This window comes from Lissotriton vulgaris, chromosome 9 (genome assembly GCF_964263255.1).
Source record: "Lissotriton vulgaris chromosome 9, aLisVul1.2, whole genome shotgun sequence".
Taxonomy (NCBI): Eukaryota; Metazoa; Chordata; class Amphibia; order Caudata; family Salamandridae; genus Lissotriton; species Lissotriton vulgaris.
The window spans coordinates 660,662,114-660,676,239 of NC_141697.1; positions in this window are offsets into that span (position 1 = coordinate 660,662,114).

Genomic DNA, 14,126 nt, shown 5'->3' on the forward strand with positions numbered 1-14,126 from the left:
GCCACTCATACACATACTAAGTCTCCCATACAAATACTTGGGCAACCAATGAATATCCCATATAGTTACTCATATAGCTACTGATTAAAACATTCAGCAGTTTACAGAACAACAGACATAATGATGCACAAATTAAGACAGTTTAGTCACTAACCCATGCACTCAGTGAGACACATTTAATCACTCTCTCATACAGTCAGTCATGCACCTACTAAATCCTTCATCCAGACACTTATACATCCACTCATTCTTCAATATGAAAGACATATTTTAACTTTACAGAAACATACAGTCATTGGATAATGTCATCAGTGATGTCATTTGAGTTGTCATCAGTGATGTCATCAGTGATGTCACTGACCATGTCATGAATGATGTAATATGTGACATCATCAGCAGTGGATTGCGGGTGCGCGATATATAGTTAGTGCAACTAACTATATATGGAATTTCATTGGTTTTGTGCGAGTAAATTAAGGTTTCGTAAATGCTAATCCCTAACTATATATGGTCTATAACCAATGGTTTTTTCAGTGAATATTTATATATGTATATATATATATATAGCGATCTTGTCCCTCACTATGATCGTCACTGTGTTTTAGTTTCGGTATTCACTTCTACATTCATAATGATGAATCTTCTTACTACACTTTGAGTTCGGAAAGGAGCAATGTCTGGCAAAAAACAAATCCCTCAAAAGTGGAAAGGAGACAAGTGAAAATGAGAGGCCGGTTGCAGTGGAGGCTGGCATCTACGGGGGCAAGGGCACACACTTGAGCCAAATATTTGAAAAAATATATATAACTTACCTAACACAACATCCTTGCTCCAGAATCTTCTTCATCCTGCAACTGAAACCAGATGCTGTAACTCCCTTGCCCAATCATGGCACTGCTCACATGCAGTATGTGAGGAGTGAGCGGATTGGTGGAAGCGACCTCACTCTGTGCTCCATAGTGCCCTGGAGGTCTGCACTGACTCTGAAACCAACTGTCTTAAGGCAGCTGGGTTGAGAGGTTTAAAGTGCACGCATGTGGCTGGTCACCGCAAGATGACTGGCCAAAAAGACATGCACACTTTAAACAGTGCATTAGGCAGCCCTACCTGCTGCTGTCAGTCAGCAACAGCCCCGCCCCATCCTGACGCTTGGCTCGGGACAGGGGATGAAAAATTAAATGCTAATAAAATACCATTTTACTTTTCATCTCTGGGGCTTTGGGTGGGGATTTTAAAGTGGGGCGACTCTCTTCCTCTCCAACGGAGGATCCGCCACTGGCTCATTGCCAGTATTCATTTGCCACGCTGGAAAGGGTGGCATTTCTTATTGCATTTACTTGGTATAAATGACATCTTCTATCAAAGCACATCTGTCAATATTTTATAAGCAGTTTTCCATGTGTGTATTTCTTTTTGTACCATTATTTGAATCTCTTTATTGCTAAATATTGAACATATGTTGTTAAACCAAAAAGGTTTTAAAGTATGGAAATTGTTCATTAGAAATAGTAATAATAAAAAAATAATAATGAAGGGGCTGCACAAGGGTACAGGACCCTCCCATTAGAGTGAATGTTTGCTAAAACAATTGAACTGACAGCAAAATATCAATATGGGCTCATTCTTCTAGGCAGTGACCTCTAGAAAGGGGCATAGGCTTTTCTTTTTATTCTGACAATGAAGAGAGGGGTGATATACTATACGCTGCCCTTTTAAGAGCAGTATCTGTTGCATTGTCACACATTCCTCCATCACAATGAGAGGAAGAAACGGTATCCGCGTGCCTTATGATTAAGTTATGTGTGCCTGTCTGAAAACTTCCGGCGCCGTCCTGCACGCGGAGCCATGGCGGTGAAAGGAATGTGACGAACCTCTCTCTGTGTCAGCACGGCAGTCGCATTTCTTCTGGCTCAGCGTCTGGGTTTGGGCACAGAAGGATGGGGAGTTGTCGTGACACCTCTCTGAATGAGTGAGCCAGGAGCGAACTTTATATCAGCTTGCAGTGCCAGGACAGTACCACTCACCAGCTTCTACCCTAACTCGTGACTGTGAGACTTTATCAGCTCACACCTTCTCACGTATTTGAACGGGGAACATTTGGGTGAGAAATATTTCCGCTAGTAAGTTGTGCCCGAAGGGCTCTGCACCAAGCACTGGCATACGTTTCAGACTTAGGCAGCTGGTTTGTGTCTGCAGTACGGCTCAAATACCAAGAGAACCCTTTAACCGCTGGATGCAGCCAATCTTGTGCCTATTATGGTAAGCCGTTCTCGTCAATAGCATTTTCTTGGTTGCTATGGAGTTAAGTCGGGAATAAATGTTTTACTCATATATACTCTCCTTTATTCATCAGAAACATAACACAATCTGTAATTTTACCTTCTTAAAGAAACTTTTCCTATAAAATACAAATAAAGATTACCTATGGAGCACCTGGGGACTATTTACTATTGTTTATCGCTTTATTCCATGTGCTGAGTTGACATTCACAAAAGCAATTCATCCGTAGAGAGGGGTTAGAAAAGTTCAGCCTGGAGACGGAATTGTAACGGAGTTAAAGCTGCAAGGGGCCGTTTTGACATCAAGACACAGCTACATGGGTCTGCTGTGGGCGTTCACATCCACCCCTGTGGATGGGAGGGGTCCTGTTTCCAAATGGGTGTTTCTGTGACAGGCTGCCTGCTTCGCCCAGCTGACGCATTCCGGACTACATCACCGGCTGAAGATGGTCGTCAGCCAACTGGATAATACCGCACAGGCACTCTTAACACTTTATTTTATTTGTGGCACTGTTAAAGACGTTTCCGTTTTCTTCATCTGCATGCCTGCGTGCTGTGTGTGAAGCAGTGGCTTCCCGGTGTCCGGTCGGAACCACCCCCCAGGAGGGGGCCCCCCGTGTAATGTGATGCAGCTTGGTAATTCACTCGAAGTGTATTGTCCTCTCTTGCTTGTGAAGCCTCCACCACCGGCGGGCACATCAAAGGCTTCCCCCAGGCAGGGGGAAGCGGAAACCACCTCCTCCCGGCCCCGCCCACAACCAGGCAGCGGCCATCTTGAGGCGGCTCGGGCCGCGGCGTGATCTCGGGAGTAAAAAGAGGGGTGGGCACCCTTGAAATTAAAATAAAACACATTAAAATAAAAGAGAGAAGCCCCCCAAGCCCCCCCCCCCAAAAAATTCCGAAAATTCGCAGGGGTGCGTGCACGATGTGCGCTTATAGATATATAATTTGTTTCTCTTTTACTTTTCTCAGGAACCACTGGAGGGATTTACACTATTTTACCAAAAGCGTGATCTGCGTACCAGACACTACCATTTTGACAAGTTTGGTGTAATTCCCTTCAGCGGTTCAAGCTGTAGCCGGGTCTAAAGGTCCTATTGAAATTAACATGGGGAAAACACGTTTTGGGACCCCCTTTTTTCTCAGCCCCCACTTGACGAATGCCCCCCAAACTTTCAGGGAAGGAGCGGAGCGGAGCGAGCCATCTTCTTTGAGAAATTTGCGAAGATTCATCAACCAGCGCCAACGTTATTTCCAATAGAATGTTGGGGATTTCCTATGGAAACTAGGTCCTAACTATATATACCTACTGGCTACCGCCAGTAGGTAATATATATATATATATATATTCACTGAAAAAACCATAGGTTATAGACCATATATAGTTAGGAATTCGCATTTACAAAACCTTATTTTACTCACACAAAACCATTGAAATTCCATATATAGTTAGTTGCACTAACTATATATCGCGCACCCGCAATCCACTGCTGATGATGTCACATATTACATCATTCATGACATGGTCAGTGACATCACTGATGACATCACTGATGACATCTCAAATGACATCACTGATGACATCACTGATGACAACATCCAGTGACTGTATGTTTCTGTAAAGTTAAAATATGTCTTACATATTGAAGAATGAGTGGATGTATAAGTGTCTGGATGAAGGATTTAGTAGGTGCATGACTGACTGTATGAGTGAGTGATTAAATGTGTCTCACTGAGTGCATGGGTTAGTGACTAAACTGTCTTAATTTGTGCATCATTATGTCTGTTGTTCTGTAAACTGTTGCATGTGTTGATAAGTAGCTATATGAGTAACTATATGGGTTATTGATTGGTTGCCCAAGTATTTGTATGGGAGACTGAGTGTGTGTGTGGGTGGCTGGGAGGTGTATGACTCTGTGCATAGATGTGTGAGCAGTTGATTCACTAGATGTATGGTTTCAAAAGTGCATGTGGAAACAGCTGTATGGGCGGTTGACTGTGTGCATGAGTGTATTGGTGAGTGAATGGATATCTCAGTGCTACATGTCAAAGTAAGTACATATGTAAAACACAGTACATGTGAGAGTTGACATATATAAATAACTGTGCATAAGAGCCAGTGAATGTGTGAGTGGCTGTATGGATCATTGTGAACTTGTATCAGGGATTGTATAAGAGAGTAAATATGTGTTAGTATATGTTTGAATAAGTAAAGTTTGTATAACTGTATAGTTGAGGAAATGGAGGTGTGATTGATTCTTTGCATGACTGACTAGGTGTGTGAGTAACTCCATGGATGAGTGACAGTCTGTGAGTGTCTGTTTACACTGATTGTATCTAAGGTTATATTAGAGTCTGAGGAGGTTCATCGTATTATCACATGAATGATATCATCAGTGATGTGATCAGTAATGTCAAATGAGATGTCATCAGTGATGTCATCAGTGATGTCATTTGAGATGTCATCAGTGATGTCATTTGAGATGTCATCAGTGATGTCATCAGTGATGTCACTGACCATGTCATGAATGATGTAATATGTGACATCATCAGCAGTGGATTGCGGGTGCGCGATATATAGTTAGTGCAACTAACTATATATGGAATTTCAATGGTTTTGTGTGAGTAAAATAAGGTTTTGTAAATGCGAATTCCTAACTATATATGGTCTATAACCTATGGTTTTTTCAGTGAATTTTCAAGGTTTTGTAAATGCTAATTCCTAACTATATATGGTCTATAGCCTATGGTTTTTTCAGTGAATATATATATATACATACATATATAAACATATATCATCTGTATATCTATATAAATACAAACATAAATGCATGCATACATATACTTATATGCATACAGATGCATGTTATTTACATGAAAGTTGAAAAAACACTAATAAAAGCAAAGCTAAAAAGCCACCTCATTACAAACAGAATGGCTTTAACTTAAACGAGGGCGAGATCTATTGCATTTTCAATGCTTGTTTACTTTGGTTCCATCGAGAAGGCATTCAGATGTGTCACACATTTGCCATAAATTCTGAATGTTAGCACTCTAGTTGCACATTAGATCACTGTAGTAAAGCTACTGCTCACCAGGGACGTCTGCTGCTGGTATTCAAAGTGCATGTTTCAGTCTGCATGTCAGAATTTTTTTAATGAAATAGAAGAGGATTTGAGAAGTCACTCAAAATTATCCCTAATTTTTCTTTCTGAAGCACTAATCATACTTTCTATGGCAAAATTAACCCCCTCATGTTGTTCCTTTTTAAATTGAGTGTTTTCAGACTTACCACTTCATTCCAATCAAGATGGCTTCTGGTGTGCCATACTTTTGTCATAAGTAAGACTGTTAGCGCTCTAGTTGTTCTTTAGAACACTCTGGGACATTCTGTCATTGGGCTATACTTGGGGTACATCTGGGTGATATTTGGGCTACATTTAGGCTCTTTTGTCTCTGGTGGCCATCTTGGGAGACTGTATGTCAGAATGTTTTAATGAAATTGAAGAGGGTTTGAGAAGTCACTCAAAATGTGCCCTAATTTTTCTTTCTGCAGCACTAATCATAATTCATATGGAAAAATATACCCCCTCATTTTGTTCCTTTTTAAATTGAATGTTTTAAGAGTAACCACTTTATTCCAATCAAGATGGCTTCAGGTGTGCCATACCTTTGTAATAAGTAGGACTGTTAGCGCTCTAGTTGTTCTTTAGAACACTCTGGGACATTCTGTCATTGGGCTATACTTGGGCTACATCTGGGTGATATTTGGGCTACATTTGGGCTCTTTTGTCTCTGGTGGCCATTTTGGGAGACTGCATGTCAGAATGTTTTAATGAAATAGAAAAGGATTTGAGAAGTCACTCAAAATGTGCCCTAATTTTTCATTCTGCAGCACTAATCATACTTTCTATGGCAAAATATACCCCCTCATGTTGTTTCTTTTTAAATTAAATGTTTTAAGAGTTACCACTTTATTCCAATCAAGATGGCTTCAGGTGTGCCATACCTTTGTAATAAGTAGGACTGTTAGCGCTCTAGTTGTTCTTTAGAACACTCTGGGACATTCTGTCATTGGGCTATACTTGGGCTACATCTGGGTGATATTTGGGCTACATTTGGGCTCTTTTGTCTCTGGTGGCCATTTTGGGAGACTGCATGTCAGAATGTTTTAATGAAATAGAAAAGGATTTGAGAAGTCACTCAAAATGTGCCCTAATTTTTCATTCTGCAGCACTAATCATACTTTCTATGGCAAAATATACCCCCTCATTTTGTTTCTTTTTAAATTAAATGTTTTAAGAGTTACTACTTTATTCCAATCAAGATGGCTTCAGGTGTGCCATACCTTTGTAATAAGTAGGACTGTTAGCGCTCTAGTTGTTCTTTAGAACACTCTGGGACATTCTGTCATTGGGCTATACTTGGGCTACATCTGGGTGATATTTGGGCTACATTTGGGCTCTTTTGTCTCTGGTGGCCATTTTGGGAGACTGCATGTCAGAATGTTTTAATGAAATAGAAAAGGATTTGAGAAGTCACTCAAAATGTGCCCTAATTTTTCATTCTGCAGCACTAATCATACTTTCTATGGCAAAATATACCCCCTCATGTTGTTTCTTTTTAAATTAAATGTTTTAAGAGTTACCACTTTATTCCAATCAAGATGGCTTCAGGTGTGCCATACCTTTGTAAAAAGTAGGACTGTTAGCGCTCTAGTTGTTCTTTAGAACACTCTAGGAGGCTGCAGTAGAACACAAAGGAATCAACTGACAGTCTCTGTCCTTGTTGGATGTACATGTTTTACTGAGAATGTCAGACTTCATTTTCACATGACTGAGAAAGATAATGTGAATTTACAGAAAATATGCTTTCAGTTTAGCTTATAGATCCCCTTCCAAACCACTGTGGGAAAATCATGAGATATTAGTTTTCTTTCAAACAATATTCATGATATCACAGCAGAAGGTTTTTTCACATGGTAAAATCACCTTAGAACCCACCACAATTCCTAAAACGAGTATGGTACCATTAACAAATGATTTATAATGTAACTAAAGTCCTAAAACCCTCTATTAACTACAATGCTTTTTAATGAGGTGCTATCATGTATATTGGTCCCAAGATGGCTGCCAACACTTCTTGGATGAAGTGCTGACAGCCAATCAGATCAGATGTGTGGTTAGGCTCCGCCCAGATATATATCTTTTTTTGAACCTAAATTACTCAAAATCCACTGGAGCACATATATTGAGACCTAGCAAAGGCACATCGAGCTAACAGTCCCTACAATTTTGCCAAGTTTCGTGCAAATCCATTCAGCCGTTCGAGCTAAAAGTGAGGCCAACCGCCCTATGGAAATTAACATGGGAAAAACGCGTTTTGGGACCCCCCTTTTTTCTCGGCCCCCCCTTGATGAAACCCCCCCAAATTGTCAGGGGCTGCTCAGAAACAAAATGTTCCATTTTCCTGAAAATTTCAGCCAATTCCGTCCACAAACGCCAAAGTTATTAGACATAGAATTTTCGAAAATCCCATAGAGAAAAAATCCTAACTATATATACCTACTGGCGACCGCCAGTAGGTAATATAGATATATATATAGATAGATATATATATATCACCTACTGGCGGCCGCCAGTAGGTAGTTATAGTTAGGATTTTTTCAATGTTAAATCTCAAAATTCTATTTGGAATAACTTTGGCACCGGTTGACGAATCTGCCTGAAAATTTCCTCAAAATGGTCTTGTCAAGCTCCAGTCCTTCCATGAAAGTTTGGGGGGGATTCATCAAGCGGGGGCGGAGATAAAAGGGGGGTCCCAAAACACATTTTCCCCATGTTAATTTCCATAGGGCGGTCGACCTCACTTTTAGCCCGAACAGCTGAATGGATTTACACCAAACTTGGCAAAATTGTAGGGACTGGTAGCCCGATGTGCCTTTGCTATGTCTCAAGATATGTGCTCCAGTGGATTTTGAGTAATTTAGGTTCAAACAAATATATATATCTGTAAGCGCGCCCCGGAACGCGCACCGGGGAGCGCACCGGCCGCGCTACGCGACTTCCGCGCGGAAAGCTGATTGGCTCTCGGGTGTCTGTAAACATTCCAAACTGTCCGGAGCGGCCGTCATCTTGTGTCTCGGTAGGATCGAGACATGAGAGGTGGCCAAAACAAAGGGGGAAATGACCATAAGGGGTCAGAGTAGACCCTCCCTGACCCCCTAGGTTTGATGTAGGGGTTTTAAAAGGGCCCCGCGGGGCCCAAACAAAGTAATTTTTTTTTTGATTTTTTGCGGGGGGAGCGCCCGGTACGTGCACCGGGAAGCGGACCGGGGAGCGCACCAGGGAGCGTACTATGGGGAAAAAAGAATGACACTTTTAAAAATTGTATGTTTATTAATTGTTCTTTTTGTTGTTTTTTTTTAAATTTAAGTACCAACATGTTGGTATCAATGCAGAGTATATAATTTAATATATACCGTCTCCTTTGTAGATATCTTGCATGTTGTTACAGAAGTTATTGTGGTATATGGAATTCATAGCGTAGTCTGTCAGGAAAGCATAAACAACATGGAGGCAGTAGATGATAAAGAGATGTTAAATACACATTGGAGATAATATAGTGGGAGAAAGGAAGTAACTATGAGCAAACTTACTATGTAACACAAAAAAGTTGCACAGTATACTATAAGTCTCACTTTATATTTTAAACATTTTTGATCTACTTGATGAATTACATATAAAAATGAATAATGGCTTGAACAATTTTTGATTATTAAATATGAATTTATTCTTCTGATTCTTTTTCATAATTTAATAAAACTTCTAATAATATATTGTCTGGAATGTCCTCATTTGTATTCTGTGATTCCATTGATTCCACACACTGAACTAATTCATGGTCCAGAGACTCATCCATAAAATCAAAGTCATCATTTTCAGCAATTCTTTCTTCTGTGTTGTTGTCCAAAACAATTTCAAAAGAAATATCCTGTTCTCCTTCCATTTTGTTGCTGTAAATTGCACACAAAAAATATATCAGTAGAGTTAGGGCACTGTTGTGTTTAAGTTTAGACAGGCAGTTTGGAGTTTTTAATAGTGAAGCTATCTTTGGGTAGTGTATGGTATTAGGCTGGAATTTGAAATATATAAAAGTGTATGTGATTAAGCCTAAGTAAATTTATAATAATACAAGGGAAGCCTAACTCAATCTATAACTATAACAGAGAAGCCTATCTCAATCTATTTTTATTACAGTGGGATAGTATATAACTAACAGAATATTTTTTCTCAAATTAACTTAAAGTGCACAACATACTTCACTTTTCCAAATAACAACTTACCTTTAAGAAAGCAGTTGAAGTTGTCAGTGTAATTTCTTTTCAAATGTACTTCAGGAAGTAGTAGTCAAAATGGCTGTGTTTCCTTCTCTATTTTTATATATATTCATGTACATAACCTATCAAATGTCAGGAAATAATCGTAGAAAATGTAAGAAACTTTTTAATTGGTTGTAAATTCTAACACTTCATATGTGTTTTGGTCATGTAATTTACCTCAGGGTATTTAGACAGGCCTACAGCCTAAATGTCTCAATGGAATTCCACCAAATTTGGGTAAATGGTAGGGACTGCTATATAGTAGGGCCTATTCTATATTTGATGAAAGTGTCTCCAGTGGTTTTTCTGTAAATTACTTTCCCACCTTTTTTTATGGAGCGCTTACCGGTGCTCACACCAGTACGCGCACCGGTAGCACTCCAGGGTGAAAGATAAAAAAAAGGAATATAATTAAAAATATATATATTATATTAATATACAATATAGGATTCATTTTTAGAAAAAAATACATTTCTTAGATATAGACATTTGGTAATAAATAACCTTAGAAATTCACTAAAAAAACCAAAGGTTTCACACCAGTTATAGTTAGGAATTAGCAGTTAAAAAACCTATGAAATTCACTGAAAAAACCAAAGGTTTCACACCCGTTATAGTTAGGAATTAGCAGTTAAAAAACCTATGAAATTCACTGAAAAAACCATAGGTTTCACACCACTTATAGTTAGAAATTTGCATTTAAAAAACCTAATAAATTCACTGAAAAAACCATAGGTTTCAAACCAGTTATAGTTAGCTGGAAATTTTACTGACATAAAACCATTGAAATTCCCACGTTATAGTTAGTTGGACTCACTATAACTTGCGCGTGTAATGCACTGCTGATGACATCACATATTACATCACTCATGACATGGTCAGTGACATCACTCATGACATGACAAATAGTGTTTGACGGCCTCAAGTCCCTGTGTGTGATCTATGCTTGTATACAGCAATTCTATATCAAGCGTTATTAAATATAGATCATCTGTCCAGACTACCTCATTCATTCTCTTCAGGAAATCGCCTGTATCTTTGATAAAACTAGGGCGAGATCTAACTAGATCTTGTAAAAAATAATCAATGTATTGACCTATGTCTATGCTTGTATACAGCAATTCTATATCAAGCGTTATTAAATATAGATCATCTGTCCAGACTACCTCATTCATTCTCTTCAGGAAATCGCCTGTATCTTTGATAAAACTAGGGCGAGATCTAACTAGATCTTGTAAAAAATAATCAATGTATTGACCTATGTTCTCTCCAACACTGTCAATAGCAGAAATGATTGGTCTCCCTGGAACTGGCATTATTCCCTTATGTATTTTAGGAATGAGATATAATATGGGTAGCATGGGGAACTGTTTGTGTAAAAATGTGTTCTCTTCAGTCGAAATGAGACCCTTTCTTCTCCATTGAGCCAATAGTTTTTGGAGTACTTCTCTAGCTTTCTCATACTCTTTAAGAGTTGATTTCTCATAGCAGACTACATCATTAAGCTGCCTGTTTGCCTCTGCAATGTATTCCTTCTTTGGCCATAACACAAGATTGCCCCCTTTGTCTGATTTTGTTACAACAATCTCACAGTTTTCTCCCAATTTTTTAATCAAAATTATCGTACGCCAGCTTTTTAACGAAAATGCCCAAGTTGTTGTTTATTCCTCTTTTCGCTAAGATTTAACTTTTTCAAGTCTGTAATGTTCATATCATGATACGTGTCAACTGCATCCTTGGGCATAAGGGGTACAAAACAAGATTTGGATTTGAAGGGGCTGATCCCAGCCCCTTTCTGTACAAAATCAATTTTTCGCAACCTTTCTTGAGTGGACATATCTATTGCATCATTTCCTGTTTGCGACCCACCTTGATTATCTAAATCATGCATGGTAAGTAATTTGATAGATATATATATATATATATATATATATATATATATATATATATATATATATATATATATATATATATATACGGCTCCAGTCGCCAAGTCACAACCACCGCGGCTCCAAACCGAAGAGTGCTTTGTCGACAAGGACTGACTCGACCAAGTCCTTATGTATAAATCAATCCTGGCACAGGAAGAAGACGCCATGTTCGGCTTTTACAAAAAAGTTTATTTTACAAGTCGGCTGCTGGTTTTTTTTTTTTTTGTTGCTTTTACCAAAAAGTTTATTTTACAAGTCGGCTGCTGGGACGCGTTTCGCCTTTAGTTTGCATTACTTAAAGACCACTTACGTTCAATCACGTGAATGAAACTACAATTCAATTGCCACTGAAAACAGACTCGTAGTTTTATACGGGTCGGGTGTTTTAAAAGCGGTAACACATTATTTTAACCCTTGTATTTATGTAAACATTTTCGCAGACGGCATTTAGCATTATTAAAGTGCAATGTCATTCAAAACATTTAATAAAGTGACTAGTGCATTCAAGTATCAACCGACGTTGATAAATTTAGAGCAAGTGCTCATGAAATCCAGTGTATTGCACAGGAATCCTATTACTTGCAAACAATAAAATACATAGGAATTATACCGCTATGAATTCTATGATTATTATGAATTTAGCCCTAGTGGGCAGTTTTATGGGCAACATATTTCATGTCTAACATTCTCTAGTGGGCTTTAAACATATACATCAAAATTACCCAAAAATAAAGAAAAACTGTTAAAAACAACTGCAAACATTGAAAGGGTGTTTTTCTACTACTTGAGAATTAAAGGTGTCTATGAAGATCTTCTTCCATGTTAAGACCTCCCGGGTACTTGCTATTTAACTTTATTATGTACCTCGACTCAAGTTTTCGCAGCTTTTTCTCATAATTTCCACCTCTTTCACTTTTCTTAATCGCATCTATCACAAAGTAAGACAGTCCTGTCAAATTCCTTTCATGTATTTTATCAAAGTGTCTTGCGACAGGATATGTCTTATCTCCATTTTTGATGGCTCGAAGATGCTGCAAGATTCGCATATGAACAGGGAGGGTCGTGCTGCCCACGTACTTCAAGCCACAAGGACACTGAAGCACGTAGACAGCATGATCAGTTTTGCAGTGGTAGTGCCCTTTGATTTTGAATTTTCTATCTGAGAGATTGGATGTATATGTCGAGGTGTTTTTTCCATGAATACATGCCTTACATTTTAGACATTTTATAAAACCCTCCTTTTTAACCAGCCACAATTTGGTTGTTTTTTTGGGGAGAGGAACTTTCAAAGTATTGCTCACCATCATTTGTTTAAAGCATCTGGCTTTTCGGAATGTAATCTGGGGTTTTTTGGTGACAATTTTACCTAGAACAGGGTCACTCCGTATTAAATGCCAGTGCTTATTAAGAATGCCTCTAACTTGAGTGTGTTCAGTATTGTAAGTAGTGATCACTCTGCAAGTATTCTTATTTTCATTTTCTTTTCTTTTGGTGCTGTTACTTTTGCCAAAAAGAATTTCCTCTCTTGGTTTTTTCTTCGCTTTAGTGATTGCCGAATTTACACATTCTGTGGTGTAACCTCTGGCTTTAAAATGGCTGCTCAGATTTGTAAGGGCATCATCACATCTGTTTTCATTACTGCAATTGCGTATAGTGTGTAGACTTTCCCCATAGGGGATGCTACGAATCAGGTTCTGGGGATGGAAACTCTTTGCGTGTAACAAAGTGTTCCCAGCACTTGGTTTACGATAGAGGGCTGTTTCTAGTTTGCCATTCTCGATGTAAACTGTGAGGTCCAAAAAATTGACCTCAGTTTTGCTGATGTTGCTGGTGAACTTCAGATTTAAATCATTGTGCTCTAAGTTCTTAATGAAGTTGACCAGATGGGATTCTGTGCCTTTCCACACGATGAAGAGGTCATCGATAAACCTACTCCAATGCATAATGTTTGTCTGCCAAATGTCTGGGTACTGCTTCCGGACTACCTGCTCCTCCCACCAGCCCATATGCAAATTAGCAAAGCTGGGGGCGAAGCAGGTACCCATCGCAGTACCACAGACTTGATGGAAAAGTTCCCCATTAAAGAGAAAGTAATTGTTTTGCAGACATATCTCAGTCATTTCCAAGATCATTTGTGTATGAGCCCAATATTTGACTGGTCTACTCCCCAAGAAGTAACTAACTGCATTCAGTCCATCACGATGTCTTATGCTTGTATACAAGCTAGTTACGTCAATGGTTGCCAATATATAATCCTCTTCCCATGGGAGATCATATACTCTTTTCAAAAAATCCCCAGTATCTTGAATGTATGATGGGAGGGATTTGGTAAGTGGGCAGAGAAATGAATCGATATATTTAGATGTATTAGACAAGGCACTTTGTATTGCGGAGATTATTGGCCTGCCAGGTGGATTTTTTTGGTCTTTATGTACTTTTGATATTAGGTACATTACTGGAGTGACAGGTTTGTCTATCGTAAGAAATGATACCTCCTCTTTTTACAACAGGCCTTGCATATACCATTCCGACACT